At 40.6% G+C, this 25,908-nt stretch overlaps 1 pseudogene; it reads right to left on the bottom strand.

The window, feature by feature from the left end:
- The window catches only part of LOC149313892 (von Willebrand factor D and EGF domain-containing protein-like), a 349,914-nt pseudogene that overhangs the window by 164,585 nt on the left and 159,421 nt on the right, over nucleotides 1-25,908 (bottom strand).

Below are 25,908 nucleotides of genomic sequence, written 5' to 3'. Positions count from 1 at the left end.
AATACTTTTGTTTAAAATGTGTAGACAAAGAAAGGTTTCCACTGTTTTTCCACTGGTTTAATACTGGCTGTGCCCTTCACAGGATTGCAATGTATGGATTAGATATATCAAACGTAATATCTGTGTAGCAATTCACTCAGCAGAACTGTTTAAACAAGTTTGCTGCAGGGATCTGAGAACTAGTACTGTTTGATCTCTAGGTACGTTGGGATGAAAAATGATTCTCTAGGCACAGCTACTAAGCAGTTCAGGCTCCAGTGCCATTGGAGCAATGAATACACTTCAGGTTTTGATTTTAACTTTAAGGTCTGTTACAGGCCCGTTACAGACGGGCCATATAGTACGCGCCATTCCACATGGCCGCCACCATGATGACGTCACGACCGCGCCGCCTCTATATGGGGCGGCGCAGATGTGATGTCGTCGCTCTGTGCCAGGTCGCTTAGTGCGCCCTTAGCGCGGAGCAGGAAGGAGCTCCGTTTCGGAGCTCCTTCCTGGTTTGCGCCGCTGGGTGCAGCCTTCACACAGCTGTGCCCAGCGGCGCAAAGGAGAAAGGGGCCAAGCGGCCCCTTTCTCCTCCTCCCCGCCACCGCGGGGTGTCCTTGGGCCTTGAAGCCCCAAGGACACCCCTTTCCAGGCTGCGGGGAAGCGGCCTTTTGCCGCTTCCCCGCAGCCCGGAAAGCGGCGGATCGGGGCCTCAGCGGCTGCTGTTCTAGCCACTGAGGCCCCGATACCCCAGGGAAAGGGGTGGGTGCAGACCGCCCCAAACGGGCGGTCTGTAACCCACCACAGACTGCCAAAATAAAGCTGCTTCGGGTCTCTTTGGAGGTATGCTGTTTAAATGATACATGCACCCTAAGAATCCAGAAGCTTCACCAAAGCTGCACTCCAGTGCTTAGGAATGGAGTGTGACTTTGGCACGATCTCCGGACTCTTAGGACCCATGCATCATTTAAATAGCATATTTCCAAAGAGACCCGAGCAGCTTTATTTTGGCAGTCTGTAACAGGCCTAAGTGAAGCATCCAAAATACAGAGCCTATTTTGGAGATAGAGTACAACACTTGGACTAAAATCTACAATAAAGCTGGGAAGGATTCTTCAGCACACTGAAGCTGGAATCTCCAGGGTCCACTGTTACATTTGTGCAACATGGACTTGTCAACACTGATGAAATGAATTATCTGTTCTTGACTGTTGAAACTAACTATGGCGGGATACAGACCGCTCCAAAAGGGTGGTCTACCGCCGCCTCCATTTCCACCAGCAGGAAGCCTCAGCCTCCAAATGGCGAGGCTTCCCGGCAGCGGAAAAAGAAGCCTCAAAAAGCAGCTTCTTTTTTCTGCATGCAAGTGATGCTGCAATGCGCCATTGGCGCACTCGCGACGTCACCTGGGCGCCGTGATGTGCGGACGCTAGCCATCTGTTATGTCAAAATGGCAGCGCCCATGTGAAGAGGGCACCGTCATTTTGTACATACTCCATACATACTAGGGTTGCGGGCGTCTAAAAGAGACGCCCCCGGGCAACCCTAGTACATACAGAGTACGTACTTGGGTGCCCGTCTGTTCAGGGCCACAGTGAATACTTCAGTCCTATTGCACTGTATACATGAACATACAGCCTTCTGTAGCATCACTATCTGAGTCTTTAAATCTTTGATCTGTGCTAGTAAAGTTGTTCTTGTTTGCTCTTGGTACAGACTGCAAGGCTGTTCTGTTCTGAAGGGAAGGAAAACTCTTTGGCCAAAGAAAGATTGTTTTCCAGGATACAGACTCAGGATTTGACCCACAGTTCATGTTAACTCAGGGTTGATGTGGTGGTGCTGATATCTCAGTTCTCTTCCTTGCTAACAATAGTACATCAGTACTTTATTCCACAGTTTTACTTTTTCTGCAGTGCTAGCTGGATCCTATATAATTTAATGCAGTTGTTGTTTTAAATTAATATCGTCTTGCTGCAGCTCCTGTATAAGAGCAGAACACAATCCAAGATGAGAAGGATAAATGGCACAGTTTATAGCAATCATTTTGTTTAGTTTAATTTAAAGAGGATGATGTAATTCATTAACTACTGTTAACTGCTGTTATAAATAGGTATACAAGATGCAGTTTGGCTCCATCTGAAAGCAAAGAACATGACATTCAGAGAGAGGTTGAAAAATGTAGTGAAATTGATAGACATGTTTCCATTTTAACTTGAGAAGTTTCCTTCAGCAGTATGGAGATGAGAAATAAACATCCAGAGTTAAACAGGGTTTCATTTGCATCTCTTTTTCATACATAAGACATGTTTAATAACTCTCATTTGTTTTTCCTATAACTCTCCCTCCCTCTTGAATTCTACAGTGGAACTGAAACTAACATTCAGAGAACTCTTAAACTGTCATTACCATATGGAAAACTAATTTGTCCCTATTACTCCTCATTACCTTTCATTTTGCAGTTGTTCCCTAGAGTATTATACAGTGCCTACCATTCACATGTACGTTTGTTAACTATGATCTTTTTCCCCCTATTAAAATAGCCACTGTGGTCAGTGTACACAAATTACTGGCTAGCCAGATTTGTTAGCCATGGTAATTGAATTCCCTTTTTAATTACAGAAGGTAATGACATTTTAAGTATCTTATACAGTTGTTGGCAGGTGTTTTTAAATTTTAATGATGCTAGAAAGTAATATTAAGAAGGTCCAATTTTTCTGGAGGATGTCAAACTTTAGAGGTGCCTTTCATCTGTAAATGGCTACATTTTTGTTAGAGGATAACTCTGCAAATATGGCTGGACAATTATTGCACTGAAATAAAACAGGGTGAGGCCTTAAGGATTGCTACAAGCTATATATTAATTCTGGGGAGTTTAGATGTGTTTTAAATCTATGATATGTAAATGTTATATGATCTGTAGTCATTGCAAAACAGGAGATAGGTTTAAAGGTGCCCAGTGGATGGATGGTTTATTAATAATTTAAACACACACACACATTTTGGCTGATATATGTTGCCCAAGGTCTTTTTCATGGGCCATATAAAATTACAAAAAGAGACAATGCATAACTACACAGTAAGACAAATCATAATTTTCCTGCATATGAAATCATTACATGTTTCAAAATTCAAAATATTTCCAAAACTAAAACTTTTTCATGGGTGGATGAGACAGTGATACCTTTGCTTTCTGATGGTTCAGTGTGTACAAATTTTGATTCATGCCCAAAATATTATGTATAAAATTACCTTCAAGCTATGTGTGTAAGATGTTTATGAAACATAAATAAAGGTTGTGTTTAGACTTGGGTCTCATTTCCAAGATATCTCATGGTTTACATATATGCAAATACAGGTATTCCAAAATCAAATAAATAAATAAATCTTGAATCCAAAACTGACCTGGTTCCAAGCATTTTGTATAATGAAGACACAACCTATATTCCATTTTACACCTCCTGTATATACTTGTTTGAAATTTAACTTCAGAAAATTTTAGAGCCAAAACTCTTAGACCAGTTACAAGACAGAAAGAAGAAACATGTGAACCAAGGACCAAAGGCTTCTTTGTGAGCACCTTAAAACGTGTCTCCTGTTTTCTGCAGATTATATTGAGCTTTCCCCAATTTTTGTTTCCTTCATATAATTTGTTGTGTAATTCCCAAGGTCCTGTGTGCACTTGCCTGGGAATTTCTTCTTCTGAATTCAGTGGGATTCACTTCCCAGGAAACAGGGAAAATGCATAGATTGCAATGTAAAAGAAAGTGGCATCCTAAAAGAGTATGTCTGCTGTCTGCTGTAGTAGAAACATTTTCTTAGAAACATACACAGTTTAAATAGGCTCTGCTGTAGTAGTTCTGTTTCCAGTAGTCTGAAAACGAAGTCATATCAGAACTTTAGAAATCAAATAAGGGAAGTAGAATAGACATGGGTTGTTTATTGACTTTGCTTTGTGGAAATAGGAGACATTTCATGTATTCTATGGATTTATTGGTGATTCAGCAATGCTGACATGAGAAAGAATCCCGCCTACCCAAAAACATGTTAGCCTTGCTGTGTACAAGGTAAGTATAGATGAAGACGATTATGGTCAGTGGTAGCCAGTGGTGATGGTCCCTTACTTTTCAATGGGGTGATTAATATACAGTCGGCCCTTCTCATACACGGATTTTTATACACGGATTCAAGCATCCACGGTTTGAAAATATTCAAAAAAAGTATAAATTTCAAATATCAAACCTTGATTTTCCATTGTTTATAAGGGACACCATTTTGCTATGTCATTATATTTAATGGGACTTGAGCATACACAGATTTTGTTATACATGGGGGATCTTGGAACCAAACCCCAGTGTATAACAAGGGTCCACTGTATTCCAGGTTTTACTATGAACTTCTAAAAAGCTACCTCAGGGGCTATGCAGACCGCCTCTTTTACAGCCATATCAGGGCTGCAGCAACTGCATGGCACACCCCCAATCTGGCCTTTGCAGTCAGCAAGATACACCTGCAAAGGGCACGATAGCTATGGCATTGCAGCTTTATGGTACTCCTTTGGTGCTGTATTGTGTGGACACAGCCCCAGATGTGTTGCGTGGTGCCATGCCCACTTGGTGGTGGAACCAGGGCATGTGTCATATGGACACTATGTGCTGCCTCCATCCCCAGGCTGGCTTTTCTTGTCGGTCTGCACAGCCTCTGAGGGTACATTAATGTAGAAATAATTCAGTTTGGCACCACTTTAACTGCCATGGCTCCATCCTACAGAATCCTGGGGTTTGTAGCTTTGTGAAGCATCAACACACATTAGCAGAGAAGGTTAAAAGACCTGTAAAACTACAAATCCCAGGATTCCAGAGAATGGGCTAAAAGCAATGTCAAACCTTATTATTTCTACAATGGAGATGCACCATAAGATACTGAACCTATTTGGAAAATGGCATTCAAAGCTCTGAGTAGCTCCTTTAAAATTCAGACTACACTGAAGAGTGTATATGCCATCTCTTCTGACATGAAAGTCACCATATATTACTGACACCCAATTACATGATGTCTGTGTTTGTCAATTTATGAACAGGGGGGAAAAGAAATCTGTTTGGAGTGAATAGTATTCTGATGTGTTTTTCTTGAGTTTTACTGAATGCTATTTACTGTCTAACAATAATATAAGTAACACTCCAAAAGAAGAACTACAAAATTTAAATTTGAGTCATCTAAACCTCCCCAAATACATCCCTTCCTCAAATGGGCAGACAGTACAAGCCAAACAAACAATGTTTTTAATTGTGGGTTGCTTGAGTTAAGACCTGACATTTTTGGCAGACATGGGCACATTTCACTGAAAATTAGTCTGGCATCAGAATAACTCCCAAAGCCATGCTTCATAATTTGCCAGTTTTCTAGTGCATTTGGTAATCACTGGTATGATAGATTTCCCCCCCTTCCCACCCCTTCAAACACACACAAAAATAATACATAATTGGAAGATCAGATTGCAACCAATTGTGGCCAGGACGGAAAGCAGCTAACACAATATGTTTCCTTACTTCCTATACCTGTGAAATCCCACTCCATAAGGTGGGGAAAACTGAACAATGGTATGATTTGTGTGTATGGGGGTGCGGAGAGAAGGCAGAATAGGGCAAGCCTTAGCAACAACTAATAAAATGTGAACTGGTGACAGCTAATCAAATCAAAGCCTGGAGATGATAAATAGTCAGTTAGTGACAGTTGGAAGATAGATAGGGTTTCAGTTCAGTCCAGAGAGGGACAATTGTTGTGAGGGTTCCAGTGTGAGACAGGGACAGTAAGGAGTAGAGTCCAAAAGTGAGGGACTCCCTACCAATACATGTCCAGAACACTGAGAGAGTTGCTGGAGTGGGAGATCTAGTGGAATTTAATTAGCCTGGTTGGTTAGGGTAGAGATAAGTTTGAGAAGCGAACATAATACAACTATTGTGTGAGTTTTAAATGAAAGTAACCAATTTTCTCTAGAGAGAGCGTATAAAAGAAACCGAAACAGTAAAAAGTGTATAAAGCAGCATACGTAAAACATTGTTAAAACTGTTGTTTAAATAAAGTTTTATTGTTGTTGAAGAATCTGGAACCTGAATACTTACCACACTACTAACAATTCAAAACATATTTTGGAGTTAAAGTTTCAGTCACAAAGAGGTGGAAGGATCACAAATTAATAAGAAAAACAGTGTTAAAAGTACAGGTGCTTGTGACTATTAAGTGGCAGTGGTGTGACAGAAAAGAGATAAAGCAACGGAGTGAGAGTGGCGTGAGTGGGACTCACTATGACAATTTGGTGGCAGTGGTGGGATGACAATACTCATGGGGCTGCCACAGTAGGAAAATAGTTGGGAGTGTGGGACTCACCTTGACAAATTGGTGGCAGCGGTGGTATGAAAAGGCCCAGGGTACTGTCATCTAACATAGTGGTAGAGAATAAAAGTGGTCTTGATAGGGAGAAATAGCTAAATGTTTCCTCAGATACTGATGGGAGGAGGGGAATCCATCTGTCCAGTTTGGACTGATCCCCCACCCCCTGCATTGTAGCTCTGTATGACAGTCCCCACCATTCAAGACATCTGTAAATTGCTCAGTTATTTCCTTTACCTTAATGCTTGTTGTGTTTCTTGTTTTGGCATGTTTGCATTGTTGTGGTGGTAGTGGCAAATGTTAAAGCCTATTTCTTTTGTATCTTTTTTCATTATGAAAGGGAGAGTGCAAATGATAAACCACCAATCTTTTGTAGAAAAATAATTCTAATAAGTTTTTATTTGTAAAGAAAGAGAAATAGTAGGTAATCCACCCTTCTCTTTTGAGAGCAATTTGTTGGGGAAAATTTTACACACACACACACACACACACAAGAGAGAGAGAGAGAGAGAGAGTGTGTCTGTAATGCAAGATGTAACTAAATCAGAATCTTCCTTCATTATTTTATGGCTAAGTCTTTTAGGCTTGATATTCTGTACAAATTGGAGATGAAATAGGAAGAGAGAACAATTCTTATTCAGCCTTGGTACATTTTTTTAAAAATCCCATTGTCCAACACTATACAAAACAATATAACAATATGTGCACCACAGGCTACATTTCAGGACTCCTTTCCATCCCTCATCTACAATTACTTCACCTTCTTATTCCTTAAGCCTTACTTTATTGAAGAATTACTGTATCCTTTATAGCACAAGGATCACTGTATAGATAAATACTCAAAGAGAGGTGCACTTGACATACAAGTCATGGAAATTCCATTGTTCTCTGAATATTTGCTTTATTTAGTGCTGTGTGTTAGCATTGTTACCCCTTAAAAGAACCTCTTCTCCTATTTTCCAGATGGTTAAGAAGGGGAAGGGATGAAAGGGTGATAATGCTAATGGAATTTAGTTAAAGCAGCTCAATTTGTATTGGTTTTTTAAACAAGTAGTTTACAGAATTTTTTTTTTTAACTTCTTTCATGCTTCGACTTCAGATGACATTTCTCCTCTCAGTTAATGTCTTAAGGTGGTAATGGACTGGATGAGGAAAACAGACTAAAACTGAATCCAGACAAAATGGAGATACTCACAGTAGGGGCCCCTAATCCAGTTACTGGGATACATCAACTCCCCTCAAAGGACTGTGTTCACAGTTGTGGGGGTGCTCCTGGACTCATTGTTCCAGATGTCAAATCAGGTGAATGCGATAGCCAGGAGTGCCTGTTATCAGCTTTGGCTGATACGTCAGCTGTGCCCTTTCCTGGAGCCGAGGGGCCTGGAAACTGTGGTATATGTTCTGATAACCTCACGATTCAACTTCTGTGATGTACTCTACATGGAGTTACCCTTGTGCTTAGTCCAGAAACTTCAGTTAGTTCAAAATATGGCTGCCAGGCTGGTCACCAGAAAATCCAGGAGCAACCATATAACAGCTAACCTAAAATCCCTTCACTGGCTGCCCATTGGTTTCTGGGCACAGTACAAGATGTTAGTAATGACCTTTAAAGTCCTACATGGCTTGGGTCCAACCTATTTACAGGATTTCCTTCTTCCGTATAATCCACCCGCACACTCAGGTCCTCTGGAAGGAATCTATACAACCTGCAGCCTATAAAGACCAGGTTGACTGCAACTACCCAGAGTACTTTTTCTTCAACCGCCCGCAGATTGTGGAATGGCCTGCCGGAGGAGATCTGTTATATTACCAGTTTAGACAGCTTCAAGAAGGCTGTCAAGACGGATCTCTTCTGGAAGGCCTTTCTTGAATAGAAAACTCAGCCACAGATTGAGTCCATCACTCCACTGCCTATTTTGTAACCTTATTGCCTACTGTTGATTATTTTAATGGATCATTTTAATTAATCATGTATTTAATTGATGTTTTATGGGGGAGGGTAGATTGAGATATTGGCGGGATACAAACTGCCATATAGTACCTATAGGTGCCACCTCCATCTTTACGTACTGGGCACCGCCATCTTTACGTACTGGACACATAGCATCCAGACGTGTCGCGGCGCCTATGACGTCGCGAATGCACCAGCGGCGCTTTGCGACGTCATCAGTGTGCCGCAAGAAGAAGCTCCGAAATGGAGCTTCTTTTTTGTTCCGCGCGGGAGCCGCGCGGTTTGGCTGCTGCAGCTCCCATGCGGAGCAAACGGCGGTGGCGGGGAAGCGCCGCAAAGCGGCGGTTTGTATCCCGCCATTATATATTAAAATGTATCGAATTTTTAATTGTAAGCTGCTCTGATTGTCCCTGTGACAGAGAAGCAGGATATAAATAAAGTATTATTATTATTATTATTATTATTATTATTATTATTATTATGCTACCTGACAAAGATGGATTTTATATACAATCTGATTTTAAAGAGAAATTCAAACCATGCACATCATGGGTTCAATTTATTTTATTGCAGATGGGCTCTTGCACAATCCTACACCGGAGTTTTCTGTGAAAAATGTGGAAGTCAGTCCCAAAAATGCTATTCTACTTGTGTATGAACTGGTGGAACCTCTTGTGCAAGTAGAAACATAAGTACAATAGAACCTACCTATATATTGTAGCATAGTGTAACCAGGAGTGGGCATGCTCAGAATGTCAGAGCAAACATCAAACAGTTTTCTTGGTGTGAGATTCTAGCAAGGGTGGTGGTGATTCACCACTGACTCCCTCTATTCTGGACATTAAGTATGGGATCACTGATGTTATCTCTGAAAGATCTTCCGCCAGTGTCACTCACCACTACCACTGCTGCCCAGTTGCTGCTCAGAACCGTAGTGTTTTATCTAATATTGTTTAGACTAAGCATAATTAATCTTTACCACTTTTGATTGGTATGTAGTTGTACTTCACATATTATGGGAACGTAGAATGTCAGAAGCATGAATCAGGGGGAAAAAATATACTAAAACAAGAAATGGAATATATGAACATTGCAATAATTGAGATGAGAGAGCTAAAATGGACAGGAATTAACATTTTGAGTTGGAAATAAAAAGACAAGAAGAAATGGGGTGACATTAATAGTGAGAAGAAATAAGATGTCATTGAAAACCCATCAACAATACCATAATCCAAGTCTATGCACCAACCACACAGAGAGAAGAATTGAGAGATTCTGCGTGGGAGTCCAGGAAGAAATTGATCACACAGTAAAACAGGACTTCTTGCTAATCATAGGTAGTTAGAATGAAAAAATAGGAACTGGAGTAGAATGAAAGATTGTAGGAAAATTTGAGGCCAACAAATTATTCATCACAAATATCTTCTTTGTGCAATTTTAGGATTGAAAGTGATCTGAAAACTTTTAAACCAACAGTTGAAACAATTTGACTCAAATGTTCTTCTTGAAGAAAAATCGAATCATGGTTCTTTGAAGCCATGAATGCCTGTGATAAACAGTCACATTTTTACTGCAATGAGGCAATGTTGGTGCCAGGTAACGCTCCAGGGCAGGAAGTCCCAAACTTTGGTCCTCCGGATGTTTTGGATTTCAACTCCCAAAAGCCCCACCCAGATTGATCAATTCTGGGAGCTCAAGTCCAAAACATCTAGAGCAGCAAAGTCTGGGAACCATTGCTCCAGGGGAAATACATTGCATAGCTGGGATCCAAACCCTCTTCCACAACAGTTCCAAATAGTGGGAGACAAACAAGAGATCTTAATCATGATAATTACCATGCCTTAATTAGATAATTAAATATTTGAGGCATTCCCCCACATATCTAGGTCTGGGCTATGTAGTCTATTATGAGGTTTTAACATGCAGATTTTATACAGTCTTAGCATAAATCATTACATATTGAATCACCAGCTATAACAATATTCATCTTCTCACTAACACTTGAAAAAAAAGTTGCAATAGTAGCAATGAGTCAGGCAGCAGCAAGAAAAATGAAGGAGCAGGTAGCTGAAATTGTCAGGCAATGTGTATATTCACAATTATAGTAGTTTGATAACATTTTTGATAGTGCTGCTAGACAGTTCTACTCTGCTTTCCTGAACAACATCAGAGATTTTGAGCAGAGAAATCTAAGTGGAATGAGGATTTGTCCTGAAAAGAAGGAAAGCTCTGTGTGTGTGTGTGTGTGTGTGTGTGTGAGAGAGAGAGAGAGAGAGAGAGAGAGAGTAAGAGAAAATCCATCATCTCTCATTGCTTCAAAACAGACATAAGATACAAAATGGCACCAATTATTTAGAAAGTGGACAATTTCTGCCCTGTAAATCATATCCAAACAAATACAGAGTTCTAATTCCCATGTATCCTTAAAGCATGGAAGATTATTTCAGTGCTCAGAAAGTTTTTGTTTTCAAGGATCATTAGTATTGTTACCCTACATTAATTGCTATAATCATGGCTATGTTTTATGCACTGTTAATCATAGGAAGTGGGAAGATGATGTTCCTTTGGGCTCTTTAGATTCAACCCCTGATCTTGCTGTTTCATTTGAAACTAAGCCATGTCTTTCAATAAAATTTAATTCAATTTCATTAGGCACTGTGAATGAAGTATGTGACCACATTTTATTTATTTATTTATTACTTGATTATAATATGCCTACCTTTCAGACTAATAGTGCATCAAAAACACTTGAATTACACCCACCAATCTAGAAACAGAAATCTAATATAGTTCCTCAAAATGTGAGAAATGTGTTGGGATCTCACAGTATTTCTTGCTATAGCTCTTGATTTGATTTGATTTTTAAAAAAGAAACCCCAGTGATGTTGTTTTATATTGAGGCATGAGGTGGGAAGGGGGATGGAGTAAGAGAGATTATAAATAAATAACTGCTTCTACTGACTTTTATTTTTCCTTGGCCCACTGACCTATGATGGTGGCTAGTGTAGACTTTGAATGGTCACCTTTTGGGGGCCAGATAGGAATTTTGCTTCTCCCTTGGCCTCCACAGGGGAGGAAGGTGTTTTGACTACCATGTACTGATTCACCATCCTCCTATCAGAAAATTGGCTTTGAGTGATGCTTTAATATATTATTTAAAAATGATATTTGCTTGAATACAGTTTAGTAGTTTATATTTAAAGTTATTTATTTATTTATTTAAATTAACATTCAACTGTAATAATTCACACTTGGTCACTTTTAGCAGATTAGTGCAGAAAGTGAACTCTTTGGCAATAACCGCTGATCACCCATAATCACCTTTTGCTGATAGGGAGTTCTCTGGACTTCCCAATCGATCATGGGTCTGAGGAATAGAAAAGGGAACAACCTTTGGGACCGGATTTGCTTATCTTTCTCCTATTGGGCTCCGGACTTGAGGGGAAGTTCAATAGGTTTAGACCTCATGGAAACAGACATGCTAAATTGGCTTGCCTATAGGGTCAGTGGTTGCTTGCTCTTGCCATGCTTGAAAGGAGAAAAGATTACACCTGCTTCAGCTTATATCACACTGGGGCTGCATCTGCCCTGCAGAAATAATCTAGTTTGACATCTCTTTAACTGCCATGGCTCAGTGCTATGGGATTCTAGGAACTGTAGTTTTGTGAGACGTTTAGCCTTCTCTGTCAGAGAAGCACAGCAAACTACAATTCCCAGAATTCCATAGCATTAAGCTCTGACAGTTAAAGTGGTGTCATATCATATTATTTCTGCAGTGCAGATGCAGCCTATGCTGCCCTACTGTAAATCAGAATTAAACAGCTCATGGAGTTGCATTTAGCTTATCCATACATTTTATGGTTTTGGCTATTTATTCCAGTTAGCTGGGCAATTGCTCATTTTACTCCTTACTTCTCTTGAGAACAAAAACAATTACATCCCTTTTCCACATGTTGTGCCAGTTTAGGAAACTCTCTAAATTAGACCTTCAGGTAGAGTACAATCTCACCCCAAACCTTTTGTAGATTTCCATGCAGATTTTCTAAATTCTTAATCTTCAATTTGTTCTTCATCCATTCTGAAAGTGCCTTTCAGGATTTTTCTTTTCAGATTCCATGGGACTAAGGAAGGTAGAGTTACTTGTCTTCCATATGCAGATTGCACTGCAGTCCAAATCTCTAGATAATTGCTTCCAGCTATTTACTGTAGCAGTTAAAAATAACAAGGGGGAAGATTGTATCCTTAGACTTCAAAGGTAACCCATGAGAGGCAACTGAAGATAGTATCATCTTCTGGAGTTGACCTTCCTACAAGAACTGTAGTCATTACAACACCATTCTCAACAGACTCATCAAACCAGGATTTGCCAGCCAACTTTGAGGATTTTCATACCAGTGCAAAACGCCAGAAAAATGTTTAGGAAGTGTGTGTGTGTGAAAGCCTGACATGCTTCCTAAATGTCAGGGACTTGTCACCTCATCTCCAGCACCCCTGAATCATTTGGGGAGCAGTCATTTCCCATTAACAGAAACTTTGCATTAATGGGAAATGGCTCCTCCCTGAATGATTCAGGGATGCTGGAGGCAAGGGGACTATTTCCTGACATTTAGGAAGCATGTCAGGCTTTCAGACACATGTGCTTCCTAAATGTTTTGCTGGCATTTTACCAGTGCTTATCCCACGGTAAGTACTGGTATGAAAACCTTCTTTTAACCTTGTTTTAAAACTGGATTTTTCTCATGGCTTGTTTTGAGGTGCCTAACCATAGTTCCTATTTTAGATGCTAGAGGAAATTTAGTGCTGAACTTTTGTTGTTCCTATTCATATAGCAAAAGAAGTCACTGCTGACCAATCAGTGAATATAGAAACCAGACAGAAGAAATGGGTTTCAAAAGGGGCCACTTTATTAATTTAGCTATTTAATATTTCTTGGAAGAACTGCAACTAAAGGGGGATTAGCCTAGTGTGGGAGCAGATGCAGCAGGTGGTCCCTTTCCTAGACCTCCTCTGCAGCCTCCCCCAGGATGAAAACACCTAAGCCCCAAGGATAACTCATACATTGGGTTAATCCTTGGCCAGCCTGCATCTGGAAAGCCAACCTGAAAGTCCCTCCCACAAGCACTGAGGCTTTCAAAGAGAGGGTTTATCCTTCAGGGCAGCCTGAATAGAAGCTCCTTTCACTGCCTCCCCAGTCCCTAGACCAAAAGAAGCATTTCAAGTGACCTCCCTTCCACCAAAATGGTGACCTAGGTGCTCACTGTACTCAAAATCTCTCCCCCACCCATCTGCCAGATGACAACCTATTTAAACACCATACCAAGCCAATTGTCCAAGTCTGACTGCATAACAGTATGGGGTAGGTGAAAAACCTGTAGAAAAGGGGGGGAATTCCTACCCAGCCTTGAAACAACAAAGCAACTTCATACTATGGCAGTGGTGGGAGAGTGGGTCAAATGCAGAATCAAAAGAGGCAGAGGCAGAGGCAGAGGCAGCAACATAGCCAAACACTTTGGCTCCACCCATGACTTTGCCAACAGCGTCTCAGAGATGCTATTTATTTTTAAATCCTGGTTTCATGGTCACTGGAGGCAAGCAAATTGTGCCTCCTCCCCCAACGGCTCTGCCAAAGGAGATATTCACAATAGCAGAAAAGGAGCTGTGTATTCAGGTCTGCAGGAAGAGGGATTATTTTGGCCACTGTCCTTAGTGACCTGAGTCCTCTAGGTTTAACCTGGTGATGGTGGCAACAACAATGGCAATCTTTGTACCCTGGCACCAAAATGTTGTGCTTGTAGTTGGTCAAGAAACAGCAAATGGATCTAATCTGCCACAACCACACTGTGGCTAATGGAGGAAACAGAACAGCAAGAAGAACATCAGTTTGGTTACTCTGATACAATTCTTTAACCAAAATCTGTGTGGCTCAATTAGATGCCACTTGGATGCCTCCAGTCACTCCTTTTACAGTCAGATCAGGGCCACGGCTACCACATGCCTCGGCCCCGGTATAGCCTTTGCAGGGCGCAGAAAGGAGCTGTAAAAATTGACTTCTTTTTGTGCCCTGTAAAGGGCATGGTAGCCACGGTGCCGTAGCTTTATAGTGCTCCTTTGGTGCTGCGTCATGCAGACAGCACCAGAGAGTGCCATGATGCTGCACAGCCCTGGTGATGGAGCTGGGGTGTGCATTTTGTAGACACTATGCCCCAACTCTGCCCGCAACCTTGCCCAAACTGCCCATCTTCACAGAGCCTTTGACTTGGGGAAACACATTCACATAAAATCTTATGCAGCTCCAGTGTACATTTCAGCAACATAATGCTTTCCTTTACCAGGAATACACAAAGTCCTTCCACCTCTGTTTTTGCCTTCTCTCAGAGAATCATTTTAGCCCTATCCCCAGGGCCCCAAACTGTGCCCTGTCATCTGGCCCTAGGAACTCCATTGCTGGATAATTATGTTGAGACTTTTGGCTTAGCATGCCATGTGAATGTGGCATCTGTGTCTGTCTCACTGTCTCTCCCTCCACCCTTGAAATGTGTTTACAGTTTTGCAGTTTAAAGTTTATCTGAACACCCCCAGCTGTACATATTGGTGGCAGCAGTAGCATATCTGCCTTTGACATCTCTGCTGTTCTCAAAAAGCTAGCACAATATCATGGTTTGTCATATACAGGATCATTCCATTGCTCTAATAAGATTTTATGAAGCAGCTGTTTATTGTTTCTGTATCTCTATTGCAGTATATAAGTGGTTAATATATATCCAGAGGGCTGAGTATAAAGTGGGTGAGTGATCTTTAAGAGGAGGCTTCCTTTTATGAGAAAAACAGCAGGTAATCTCATGTGTATTATGGAAAATGGAAAAAGCAAATGTTAAAGGTTACCCAGGTTAGCCTCACCTTTTGAAATGGCTGCTGTGCATCACCTTGACTTTGTTAGAGACTTTCCCATCACTTCAGAAGAGAGAAAAGGAGATGTGTGTGTCTGTGTGTGTGACTCCCTTTGGCAGTTTTCTCTTGTTTGCAGTCTGATTCTCAAGCACCTGTCTCACTCCATCTCATATAACTGGAAAACACTTGAAGCACAATGTTTTCAGAAATATAATCTAAGGTTGGAATCACAAATAGCTTATTTGGAAGTAATTTGTATTCATATCCAATGGGTTTTGTTCCCAGTAAACATATACAGGGTTGAAGAGTTAGGGGCTGAATAGACCAGCAATTTGAACTGGCTTCCTGGTGGCGTGAGTGCATGCCACATGTGACATGCCCCTACTCCAAACCCAGTCTGGTCTCACACTGCTTGCTTGACCAGATGGTGGGCAGCATTGGGGTGTTCCTGTAGCACAGCGACCAGATGCCGCATGCTGCAGGAGCACAGATGAGCCGCCGCAGTGGCAAAAAGAGCACCTCTTTTCCAGCCCAAAAAAGGAGTGGCAGTTTGCTACTCCTTTTTGGGCTGGAAAAACACTGGATTAGGGCCACAGTATGCAGTTGCCATGGCCTCAATCTGGCACTCAAAGGGGCAGTGCAGAGCCACTTTTCTGGGGTAGTCTGTTTCACCCTTAGTGAATTATTATTTTTTTTAAATAAAGTGCACTAAGTTAAAAGTTAAAATCTCAGAAACTTTTCCCAAATGGAAACAAACATACAAACAAAAATCAAAGTTTACTACAAAACTGATGGTGATGAGGGAGTGATGGTGCAATAACTTAAATATTTTTAAAATTACATTATGATTGATTTTTATGCAAATCAATTTGATTTCAAAGCTAATTTAAAGTATCTATATTGTGAGACTGCCCAACTCATATTCACTTCTCAATCACAATTTGTAAATCCTTTCTATCTCCTGTTCATGATCATTGGAAATAAACAAACATTTGTACCTCCACCTGCCCTGCCATTTACCTAAATTGTGTGGAACATTTCAGCACAGACAAAAAAGATGCTGGAGTTGGTGGTGGAATATTGTGCCATGTGACTTTCGAAGCCAATATGTTTACTTCTTGTGAGACTAGATAAAATTTGCTCTTTTGTTCCTTCAGAGGAGATCAAATGTGCAATATCTTGGGTGTCAAATGAATTGGTGTACAGAGCCAGTGTTGGGTAGCAGTTTGAGTATTGGACTGGAGACCAGAATTTACATCCCACCTTGGCCATGGAAACTTGTCAGCCAGAAGACTTTTTCTTCAGCTGCCCCTAGAGTGTGGAACAACCTGCCAGAAGAGATTTAACAGATAAATAGGCTTCCTGAATTTAAAACAGCATTCAGGACTAGTCTCTTCCAGCAGGTCTATTCATATTATTTTTAAATTTTAAATGATGAATTTTAAATGTGGGTTGTTTTAATATTTATGTGTCTTGTTTGTTCTTTTAAACTGATGAGTGTTTTAACTAATGTTGTGTACTTGTTGGTTTGTTGTTGTTCCTGTACCTCAATCAATGGGGAGAGGTGGGTAAGGAATAACAACAGCAACAACTACTACTACTATGGTTGATGATATCTGAAGCTATTGAGAATGTTAACCCACAATAAGGGACATACACATACAGTACAGCTGCCAGTGTAGACCAAGGTGACTGCCCAATAACAAGGCATGAAACCAGAATGAAATGGATCTAAGTAATCTGCCCACAAAAAACTGGAGTTGGGAGGCCACCACATGCTGCACAACTTTACCTAGTTCAAATACACTCTTTGCTTCTTACAGACTGTCTTCCCAGGAATAACCATATCCTATTGATTCTCATTTTCCTCCAGATTTCTCATTAGAACACCAGTTTGTTTAACGGAATTGTCAAACCCATTTTTACAGTTTTGCCATCAAAACCTATACCCATACAAACTACAAGGCTGCCAACCAGGTACTGTGATAAACTTGTCAAGGTCAAAAATGGATGATTAATTCATCAGATGGGTTAACTAGTGAAGCTGTTTAAAGAGCAAACAGCTCTCTGTAGATATTCCTTCTAATAAGTCAAATGCCACAGAAAGATATGCTGATGAGGACCAAACAGAATTTTTTACTCATCTCTGGCAATTCCACAGTCATGAGAACCGTATCCTTGAAAGCAGTGGCATCCTCCCATAGTGTAATGTCCATGGCCATTACAGAGATTGGGACACCGGAGGGCTCTGATGATTTCTTTATACATAGTGGGTAGTTCTCTTGTCGAATGAAACCACTCTGTTGTGTTTTCTTCAAGCACTTTTATTTCAGAGTCATTCTCTAGAAATGCGATAATTCAATCTCCCCATGTAAGGTCATTCTTAATTTGTACATCTGACAGGCACATTTTAATGGCAACATCCAGCTGTTTGCCAAGAAGTCCCTTACAAGCGGAGCCAACAGCAGAATGTTCGAGAATCTTCTGACAGTTTGCTAAGGCTTTGGCTAAGGTTAGGCCACTTGGAGTAGGCCATGTGATCTACATTTTAGGCCAGTTCCCTTCAAAATAATCTTCTGAGAAGAAATATGTAAGCCTTTCCAAGTCAGCTTGGCTTTGAAAAGAGGTAAGAGATGTGTATTCCCAATAATCATCTTCCCTTTTTAATCTTGATAGTTCCTCCCAGTGATAGGAGGTGTCAACAAAAGTTTCATTTTCTGCTTTTTTTAAGGAGCTCTTTTGCCCATTTGGTTTTGGTAAACCATCAGGCTGGTCTCCTTTTCTGGTTTTGGGGGACAAATTCCATTTGTCAGATGTTCTAGTAGATAATTTTCCATTTGCTGCTCAAGTGGAATCAGTTTCCATGTCAGCAGTATATTCTGATACAACATATAGATAAGGAATTATAGAAGTGTAGTCTACACTCTCATAAAAGCAACCCGAAGAGTGTCAGGGAGGATTTTGAAAAATGTTCAGAGAATTTACTGGCTGCAAATGTAATGCATGCTCTTTCTGGCATAGACAGTAATGTTTCTTCCTCTTCCCCTCAGACAGATCTGGTATCTCGTCAAACAAACTCATCCCTGGAATTATTCTGATAAAATATAAAGATAATCTGGTGAGTAAAGGTTCACTTCCCGCTTTGACCAATAACATTATCAAGGTTGTAAAGCATATCAAGATTGTAAAGGATATTCAACACTTTGTCATTCTTGGTGAGAAAGGCTGTCTTGACAGGATGAAATGTCCCATCAAAAATTGTCAAGTGCTGCAAAATTTCTGTATTCTTGAATTAGAGTTCAGAACCAGCATCTTTCATCAGCAACAGTAACAGTGAAATATGCACACACACACTAATAAGGCATGTGGGAAGATCATACAAAATATGTAATATTTGCACCAAAAGTTACAGGTTTTTTTTGTTGTTGTTGTAAAAAAAATCATCAATAAAAAATATTCCCAATTTCAAATTTCTCAGAGCTTAACCCAGTGGAGATAACATGTTTCAGATTTGTAATTCAATAATCATGACCATAATAATCATAATCATAAAAAATATTAATATTATGCTGAAATGTAAACAACATGAATGCAAAATTCAATAATTTCAATGCATACTGTGCAAAGATTTTTGAAGTCCCCTTCTCCCCCGCAAAACAAAACAAAACAAAACTGGCATGTGATATACAAAACTAAGTGTAATGTTGTGAAGCACAAGGTCTCTATGAGAGTTTCATTGTAGGTACTAATCTTCTGGCTGGACAAGTCATTGGGGTGAAATATTTGTGGTTGTTTGTTTTTTCAGAAAAGAAAAGAAAAACAACATTCAAGGGCATGCAAATCTGCACATGTGTGTTATTTTAAGGAGTCATAGAATCACAGAATCATAAAATCATAGAATCATGGAGTTGGAAGAGACTACAGGGGCCATCCATTCCAACTCCCTATCATGAAAAAATGTGCAATCAAAACGTTCTTGGCAGATGACCATCCAGCCTCTGTTTAAAAACCTTCAAAGAAGGAGACTCCATCACACTCTGAGGGAACATATCTCACAGTTGAATAGCTCTTAATGTCACAAGGTTCTTCCTAATGTTGAGGTGGAATTTCTTTTCCTGTAGTTTGCATTCATTGCTTTGACCCCTATTCAGTGAAGCTGCAGAAAACAATCTTACTCCATCCTCAATATGACATCCCTTCAAATACTTAAATATGGCTATCATATTACCCCTTAATAAATAATAATAAATAAAACTTTTATTTATATCCTGCTTTTTTTAACAACAATCAAAGTGGCTAGCAACATATAAAAGCATACAAAGTTTACACAATATCCCCACCTTAAAAAAAAATTAAACAATTAAGATTAAAATTACTTAATCACATTAAAATCTAATAAAAATCGGATAGTCACAGGCAGAGTCATAACATAGCACAAAAATCCACCATGGTATATGGAGTGATCATTATGTGGCCAAGGACTTATTCTGGAAAAGCCTGCCAGAAGAGATCCGTCTTGACCACTTTTTAAAAGGTGTCTAGGTTGGTAATTTGATGGCTCTCATCTGGCAGGTGATTCCACAGAGTGGAAGCAGTTGTGGAAAAAGCCCTCTGGGAGGTAACAACTAGCCTGGTCTTTAAATGTTGCAATAAATTCTTCCTAGAGGATCTGAGTGTACGGGGTGGATTATATGGAAGAAGGTGATTCCTTAGATAAATTGGGCCCAAGCCATGTAGGGCTTTAAATGTGATAACCAGCACCTTGTGCTATGTCCAGAAACCAATAGGCAGCCAGTGGCGTGACTTCAATATAGGTGATACGTGGTCACTCCTAGATGTTCCAGAGACCAGTCTGGCTGCCATATTCTGTACCAGTTGAAGTTTCCGGACTAGGCACGAGGGTAGCCCCATGTAGAACGCATTACAAAAATCGAGTCACGAGGTTACCAGTGCATGTACTCCAGTTTCCAGGTCTCCTGGTTCCAAGAAAGGGCACAGCTGGCATATCGCAGGTGCTCTTGACCATCGCATTCACCTGATTTCTCATGTGAAGCAACGGATCAATAAGCACCCCCAGACTGTGAACACAGTCCTTTAAGGAGATTGTGATCCCCTCTAGGACTGGAGGTTGCAGCCCAGTACCTGGTTTAGGAGCCCCTATTGTAAGTTCCTCCGTTTTGTCTGGATTCAGTTTGAGCTTGTTTTCCCTCTTCCAGTCCATTACTGCCTCAAGACACTGATTTAGGGGAGAAATGCCATCTGTCATTGTTGCTGACACCCAGGACATGGAAAAATATATTTGGGTGTCATCAGTGTACTGATAACACCCTGCCCCATGTCTCCACATGATCTCTCCCATTGACTTCATATATACATTAAATAGCATTGGGGACATGATGATGCCCTGAGGGACACCACAATTAAGCTCTCTTTTTGAGGAGCAACTCTCCCCGAGCATCACCCTCTGGAACCTACCTGAGAGGAAGGACTGGAACCACTGCAATGCAGTGCCTCCGATTCCTAACTCTCTTGGGCGTTCCAAGAGGCTGTCAAATGCCACTGAGAGATCTATAGTATCAAATGCCGCTGAGAGGTCTAAGAGCACCAACAAAATCACGCTCCCTCTGTCGATGCCTAGACGAAGGTCATCAGTTAAGGCGACCATGGCAGTCTCTATCCCATATCCTGTCTTGAAGCCAGTTTGAAATGGATCTAAAAAAAGGCTTCCTCCAAGACCGCTTGGAGCTGAAGAGCAACAGTCCTCTTGATCACCTTGCTCAAAAATGGCAGGTGGGAAACCGGCCTATAGTTTTTCATATCCAGGGGGTCAAAGGAAGGTTTTTTCAGGAGTGGTCTAACACTTCCTTCAAAGAGGATGGTATGTAAGCTTCTCTAAGGGATGCATTGATGACACGTCTAAGAAGTATCATCAAGGCATCACCCCCCTGGACGGCCAGCCATGATGGATAGGGGTCAAGGGGCATGTCATCTTCCTCACCTTTCCAAGAATCTTGTCCACATCATCAGTACTCATAAGCTCAAACTGATCCAGTTTAATCTCAAAAACAGGTTTACTTGACACCTCATCTGTCGATTTTGCCTCAACACTGGCATCTAAGTCAGCTCTTACCTGAAAGATTTTATCTGCAAAGTAGTTGTTAAATGCATCACAGCAGGCTGTTGTTAGGTTAAGTAGAGGATTCTGGTAGATGGCATTACCGTCAGTTCCCTCATCACCCTAAACAGATCTGCCGGATGAGACTTTGCAGACGCAATGCGTGCAGAAGGGGAAAATCTCCTCGCTGCATCGACTGCCTCACTATAAGAATAAAGAAATTTCTTATGATGAGTTCTGTCAGATAAGAGTCCAGTTGACCACCATTTACGCTCTAGTCATTGTCCCAACTGCTTCATATCCTTCAGCTCTCCAGTATATCAGAGCTTTCGGTTAGAAGTGGATTGGAAAGGATGCTTGGGAGCGATTGTGTTGATCGCCCTAGTAAGGTCTTTGTTCCATATATTCACTAAGGCTTGAACAGAGTCACCATTACACCCTCTAGGGCTTTCTAGAATCCAGTTGGTTCCATTAGCCTCTGAGGGCGGACCATTCTAATAGGTCCACCACCCCCGAGGGGGCAGACCATGGCTTTTAGTACTGTCCTAACCAGGAAATGATCCATTCACGATAATGTGGAGGTATTAACTACCTCTGCCCACGGATATTCCTGCTCCGTACTAAAGTTCGCATCGATAGTATGACCTGCACAATGTGTTAGCCCATTGACCAATTGGGGCAGGCCCATGGTTGTCATGGATTCCATGAACTCCTGAGCTGCACCTGTTAAACTGGTTTTGAGTGAGATGTTGAGGTCGCCCAGGACCAAAAGTCTGGGCGACTTCAACAACAACTCTGAGACCTTCTTATTTCCAGGCTAAATTTTGCCAGCTCCCTAAGTCACTCCTCATAGGGCAAGGTTTCAAGAGCTTTCAACATTTTGGTTGCTCTCCTCTGGACATAGTCCAGATTATCAATGTTTTTTTTTTAATTTTGGTGCCCAGAACTGGACATAGTATTCCAAGTGAGGCCTGACCAAAGCAGAATAGAGTGGCACTATTACTTCCTTTGATCTAGGCACTATATTTCTATTGATGCATCCTAGAATTGTACTGGCATTTTTTAGCTGCCACATCACACTGTTCACTCATGTTGTCAAGCCAGATGTCCCCCATCCTATATCTGTGCATTTCAATTTTCCCCCTACCTACGCATAGTACCTTACATGTTGACATTCATTTTTATAGTGTTGGCCCAGCTTTCTAATCTAACCTAGTTTTGGCTTAACTTTCTAATCTAAGAGTCTCTCTCTTTCTCTTAGTAGAAATGTTTGTTCTAGCAAACATCTCACTGATGCAGAACATGTGCAAAGCCAGCTTTCCTGCTATCCGAGAATGCTTTCCCCCCTCCTTCACACTGTACAGACATTCTTGTGGTTGCAATACAGTGCACAATGAGCTGAATTCTAATCTTAGAGTATTTCAAGTAGTTTCCTGCATGTCATCTGTAGCACAAAGAACTAAGAACCACAATATTTTGCAAACTCACCAAGTGTAAGTATTTCTAGTTAAAGAAAATGAAGTCTCTGTTCCATGCATTTTCTTCCTGATTCGGTGAATACAGAGTGATAAGCCAGGGATCACTTAGCATAATGTGTACTTAATTCTCTGCCAAGGGCTGAGGAGTTTGCCACACATCTGCACCTGATCGGAAATCAGGGAAGCTTTAAAAATTCCCCTTATCACTTAGCAGGATGTCACAGATGAGATGGCTGGTTTACACAGCCGTTACATGCACAGCATCATAAATTACTCCTTTCTAAACTTTCTAAAAAGTTGTAAAAAATGATATGAATTTAAAGTGCCTTGGACTTTGTACCCAAAATCCTTTTTAAAAGGAGAAGTGCTGTCTGTCAACTCTTTGGTGGGGAAACAGGAGTGGGGAGGGCTCAATCCACCTGAAGCAGCAAAAGGAGTCCTTTTAAATTTATCCACAGAAACCCTTCTAAAATAGAAAACTGGACTTTTTGAATGGGTTGCATGCATACAGTAGAGTTTTTGGACTGGGCTGGGGAACGGTGGGCATAGAGTCATCTGTACAGGATTTGCTAAATGCTGTAGGATGCCTTAACTTGGACAGAATCGAGTTTGTCCCTATAAGTAAATTTTACAATAGAAGGTATCCCATATTTTCTTGTCTGGGACACTATTCAATAATAGTTAGTCATGGTTCATTCAAATGAAACATTTCCTCTCCATACAATGCAAATGACAATGAGAGATAATCCCAATTAATTACTGTTGGTTTTTTTGTGTTTGTGTGTATTTCACAATACAGAGAGAGAGAGAGAGAATATATCACTATATATGTAATATTGGTGTGTGTGTGTGTTGTGTGCCTTCAAGTCATTTCTGACTTATGGTGACCATAAGGTGAACCTATCAGAGAGTTTTCTGAGTCTGAGAGTGTGTGACTCACCCAAGTGCCTCTAGTGGGTTTCCATGGCTGAGCAGGGAACTGAATCCTAGTCTCCAGGGTCTTGGCCCAACACTCAAACCACTACACCATGCTGTCTCTCTCTCTCTCTCTTCATGCATACACACACACACACACACACACACACACACCACACTAAATTGTCTTCAGTAATACTGTGTCTGTAGTTATACAATATAATTTATATTTTAACATAAATATAACATTCAAATAATAGGTCCTTGAGATGAATCTCACATTTTCCCCGTAGTGGGGATGTCTTCTATGGTTCTCTTGAATGGCTTTAATATTTTAAAAGAGACCATCTCTATTCCCCTCAGAAGCAGCCCTTATGTACCCTGCTGACAAGCCTTCTGAGAGTCTTTGCTCTAACTTGAGGAAGTAAATAGAGAGGGGCAACTGATATATGGCTTGGGTCCAAGTTATTTGAAGAACCATATCTCCCTGTATAAGCCCATTACGGTTTTAAGATCACCAGAGATGCCCCTTTCTCTGTCCCACCTGGTTTGTTTGGTGGAGACAAGGGAGAGGGCATTCTTAGTGGCTGCTCCCAGACTTTGGAAATTCCTCTCCAGAGATGCCAGGATGGCTCATCTTTGTTGTCCTTCTGGTGGCAAGTAAAACCTTTTTTTCTTTTTTCTTTTTGGTCACAAGGCCTCTTTAGATTACATTTTATTCTTTTACTGAGTTATGTACTTTAATACTATACTTGTTTTTAACTGTATTGCTTTTTTCCCCATTTGTAAGCCACTCTGTGTCCCATGGGGGGGTAGTGGGATGAATAATAATAATAATAATAATAATAATAATAATAATAATATCCTCTATTGGGAACACTCATGTTATGATTTTCTAACTCTTAATAATGACTTAAATAACAGCATGGGTTACATTTGTAAAATTGCCATGGATGCACCATTGCACCTGGACAGTGTCCAGGCACATCCTACAGTCAAATAGTGTCCAGAAATAGAACTGTGTCCAAAAGCCATCAGATTAAACTTACAGATTTGGGAAAGAAAGCATTCTCTTACCTCCCAAGACCAGTAGCATAAAGACAATGGAGGAGGCTCATGTTCCACCAAGAAGTGAAAAGCAGTTTGCCCTATTAATCCTGCAGTGCCCTATCAGGCAGAAACATACACCCTTCTCCTTTGACCTTAACAAATGAATGTTTGTTGGTAAGGTGAAGAATAAATATTGAACTGTATCAGCTGGGCGGTAGTAGATAACATTCTGAAATTTATCTGGAAAACTGATTTCTTACAACCTTATAGCACAAAAAGAGTAATCATTATTAATAGCATTTTGACTTAGAGGGAAAGGCAATGCCAAAGCTGCATTGCAGCAAACTGACTTTCAGGACTAAATCTGATAAATGTTTCTAAATAAAATTCATTACAAGAAAAAGGTTTACAACGATTAAACTAAGGTTCCTGTATATTCTTGGTTTACATCACTATGGGGACATCCTCAGTTTTATAGCGACAACAAACAAGAACTGAGGAATAAGAGAACAGAACAACCAGCAGGAAAATCCTTCAATTGGCCCCTAGTGGCTGAATGCATTGAAGTTTTAATTACTGAAAGACAGCCTTAGCCAATTCTAGTGGTCTCCCCCATCTTTGTGGAGTTGTGGACACACTTGGAACTCAGAAGTGCTGACCAACACGTAGAGATTAAGAAGTAATTTATATTTGAGAATGTATATTTTAGTTAAAAGGGCTAGAGAATTAGAGGGTGTTTGATATTTTTGTAACTATTTTTTATAATTGTTGTTTTGTAACTGTTCTTTAAGTGGTTTGGGTTTATGAGTTTTCATGCATGTCCTAATGCGTTAGGAGTTATGTGTGAATGTAGGTTGGTGAGATAAAACATATTTTAAATAAAATAAAAAAGTGCTTTATATTTTACTACACACTGATTGCTGTTAGTAAGTGCATAATCATAAAAGCTAGGAAATTCACGTATCCCCCATTCACTGTGCTCATAGATAGATGTGCATGAGTGCACACATGCCGAATCTTTGGCTGCTGCCACTCTGCAGAATAAATATGTATACACACCTGCCCATCCCTATGCCAGCCCAGGGACTGATCCAGGTTGAGCCCCAGGCTAGGAAAGCATGATCGTGGCCCATGTTTTC

Source organism: Sceloporus occidentalis, unplaced genomic scaffold, assembly GCF_023333645.1.
Source record: "Sceloporus occidentalis isolate IW3139 unplaced genomic scaffold, rSceOcc1.0.p SCAF_4, whole genome shotgun sequence".
NCBI lineage: Eukaryota > Metazoa > Chordata > Lepidosauria > Squamata > Phrynosomatidae > Sceloporus > Sceloporus occidentalis.
This window is presented reverse-complemented; position numbering and strand designations above follow the sequence as displayed.